The following is a 3399-nucleotide window of genomic DNA, read 5'->3' as shown; positions in this document are numbered from 1 at the left end:
AAATCCAGATTCGGAAGAGCTAACGCTTACTGACTTTATAAACACCAATAAAGGCAAGCCCCGGTGCATAATTCTATTATTTCAAATTATTACCATTTATTATTCTATTTACTTGTGCATTTAAGTTATTGGAGTTGAATGAAAATCTTAGATGCATAATTCTAGGTACCTATTGTTTGAACACTAGAAATAGAGTTTCGAATAGAAGCTATGCTAATAGGACCGGTAAAAGTCGAGTGATTGCTTGTCACTCGCGAGCTTTATAGGAGTTGATTGTTTACTTTCTTGCAATCACTATAAGGATCATGGACGGATTTGGTTACCAGCTTCATCTTGAAATTTGTCTGTGTTGATAAACTTGATAAGGCCGCAGTGTGTGGTAGTGTTGATTAAGCGTTTGAAAGTACTAGCCACATGCCGTAAATATGGTACGCGGCAAGCTTAGTAACTGATCGGCCCGGTGAATGGACATACACTCCCACTCTCTCTTAGAGATAGGAAGTTAAATTATAACTAAAGTTTATGTTTTGAGGGACGAGGTTGGTGCCCTATGTTCGAACAATTGACCACGAGTGCAGAGAAGAGCGGTTCGCTGTACTCGGGGAGAGTGGCCCTTTCCATGAATCGGAATGAGAAGCCAACGGTTGCTTGGGAGTGACTCAACGGTACTCCAAGCGTGTGTGTTAGGTTTTACCTTGCAAGGATTGAAATTTCGGTTCGAACTATTCCGCCTCTCACGGATATTGAGACTGCTTAATCTCTTTGCCACATAGAGTAAGAAGTGGAATTCAGATTATATTCAATCTTGTTGGATGTAAATAATTTCTCTACCATGCTTGTATAGATAGGTGCAAACCTAGAATGATTAATGAAACTAGAACCTAGAAGCTAAAACTAGAAATTAAGGACTTACTCTTTGTTGCTTTTCAGCAAAAGAAACCCAGAGCCGTCACAAAACTTGCATGTCTAGCTAAAGAGATGTTATATACCCTTAGTCGGGTAAGTCTTGCTGAGTATTAGTATACTCAGTCTTGCTTTTAACCTTATTTTCAGGTAACTTGGAAAGCTTGGTAAGATTGACGTCATGTACGGGCTTCATCATGATGTCATATATCGACGCTAGTTATTGTTTTCTTTCCGCTATTTATAAACTCTGAAGAACTTACATTCTTCCAAATTTCTGAGGTACTCCGTTTGATCTCTCAAACTCAGTTTATCATTAAAGTGTATATGGTAAAATTTGTGTTTATTGTAATCTCTGGGCTCACCTTCGAGTGAGGTATGTTGTTTCGATCTGAAATACAATGGTGTTATCGGGATTTTACCCGACAGACTGTCAAATTTCTCCATTGAAGTGCGTGTAGATGATAGTTAGGGCACTTTAACTGGATTAATTTTGGCGGTTCTGCCACATTTGTCACCTCCCCATCGATCTGAAGTGGACAGGCAGGATCACCGCCTCCTCATTTTAGTACTATTTGTCCAATGATTGATGGCTAATTAAACTGTTATTATGTATAAATGATTTTCTTTCTTTTGCATGCAGTTTGTGGGCCTCCATGGAGGTTCATTGCTATTAATGAAAAATTTGAAGCAACAGAGGAATTCCATGAGCAAATTATGGTTTGCTTGCGCCTGGGTAGGTGGACGAGATTCTGGGACATGTAGCCCTGCATGCATGCAACACTCAAATCCATTCAATAGTAAAAGTATGATGAATTAGTATCCGCAACCGTAAAATTGTTTAATTTCACCACCAAGATGGCATACCTAAAAAACCTCTTGGGATAATTAGTTACGGAGTGATACAATAAGATATTAGCAAAAGTTAGTCATAGGGAACAAAGGAGTAATTAGTAGAAGTTGCCTGGAGTAATTATTTATTGAAAAGAGAAGTAGTTATACATGGAGCAATTAATCAGACTCAATTTTATTTTGTAAAGTGAATGAACTATATGATTGTGGAATATGAGTAATTAGTTACATGAATAAGAAGTAGTTTGTAAATGAAGGAGTAATTTTATATGCCAATCCAGGAATACTAATTCTTTTTTATTTCCTACTGGAGTAATTTTCTAGGATTAATTTCAAATATACAAACAAGTAATATTTATACAATAAAGAAATAATTATGTCTAGATATCTTCGTAAACACATATGAACAAAATTTGACTACTACACTCTTTCCAGCCAGGAACAAAAGAAAAGCCAATAAACATCTTTGCACACATCTAACCTAACATTCTTCTAGCTTGCAGCTTCTTCAACGGAATATGCAAGGTTACCTGCCCGACATTAGAAAAAAGAGAGATTAGACTAATTAATAGTACTTAACAATTGCTTAGGATGAGATGAGATTAAAAATGAAAAGGGGAAAACTACCAGATTAACAATTGCTTGGGTGTGTGATAAGAGTCTTGTACCGGGTGATCCTTTCAGCGCAAAAATAACAGGATCATCCTAGATTGGACCACCGGAACAGATCACAGCCATGGTGCCATGGTTCACCTTATCACCGATAGATTTCCGATAATTCCGATATTTCTGTTTTACCGGTGAGCACCGATAGAATTAGTTTATCATCTAAAAATATCATTGTTTTAAATTTAACACTCCATTCGACTAACCCACAAGTTTGTACACATATTTTTTATCCACTATAAGGAGTAAAAAGAGCATGTAACCATCTTTTAATCCTAATCCATTCATTTGCTTTTATTCCACCATCCAATTCTTCATATTCTAGTGAGAACCGACGTAGCAGACATGTCTCCCTACCGGCTATTTTCTTTCATTTTTCTACGTTATTATGTATAGTTTTTAGGCTAGATGGTTTGAAAAAAAATCTAAGTTCATTTCTACACAAAATGAGAGTTTTTTCTCTAAATTTTGTCCGAAAAAATTTCTCTATCACCGATAGAATTCCGATATATCCGATATTCCTGTTTATCACCAATCTCCGATATTTTTAATTTATCGATAAGGTAAACCTTCCGCAGATGGCGTGTGTGGCCCCAGCAGAAGACGAAAGCAGCCCATATGATGCCTTCTGCCATGGAGGAAGGAGAGCAGCGGTTGCGGGGCTGCAGCAGCACCACACCATGAACTGACACCATCACCACACGTTGACCATGGCCAGATGGATTTAGATTTGAGGGACTAAATAATTGAAATTAGAAGCTGAACGACCCGCCAGATTGAAGCACCCGCGCCGCCCTCCATGCCATCAACAACGGTTGCCAGCAGGTCTCCATGATTCGATGCCTGGAGGAGCGCCATGATGTGCCGTCTGAGAAATTTGCCGACACAGATGCCAACGAGTGAGGGGCCGGCGCAACACCCATGGCTGTGTTGCCATTGCCAGGACCTAGAAAATGGAAACAATTTTCTCTACTCATT

At 38.5% G+C, this 3399-nt stretch overlaps 1 long non-coding RNA gene across 1 annotated transcript; it reads right to left on the bottom strand.

The window, feature by feature from the left end:
• Positions 1 to 2158: 2158 nt before the first annotated feature.
• LOC120639131 lies at positions 2159 to 2497 on the bottom strand. Its single transcript, XR_005661285.1, has 2 exons — positions 2424 to 2497; positions 2159 to 2285 (listed from the first exon to the last, which is right to left on the bottom strand). It is a non-coding gene; the product is annotated as an uncharacterized LOC120639131 (long non-coding RNA).
• Positions 2498 to 3399: the final 902 nt, after the last annotated feature.

The sequence above is a fragment of the Panicum virgatum genome, chromosome 6K, assembly GCF_016808335.1.
Source record: "Panicum virgatum strain AP13 chromosome 6K, P.virgatum_v5, whole genome shotgun sequence".
NCBI lineage: Eukaryota > Viridiplantae > Streptophyta > Magnoliopsida > Poales > Poaceae > Panicum > Panicum virgatum.
The sequence above is the reverse complement of the archived record's forward strand: the minus strand, read 5'-3'. Positions and strand labels throughout refer to the sequence as shown.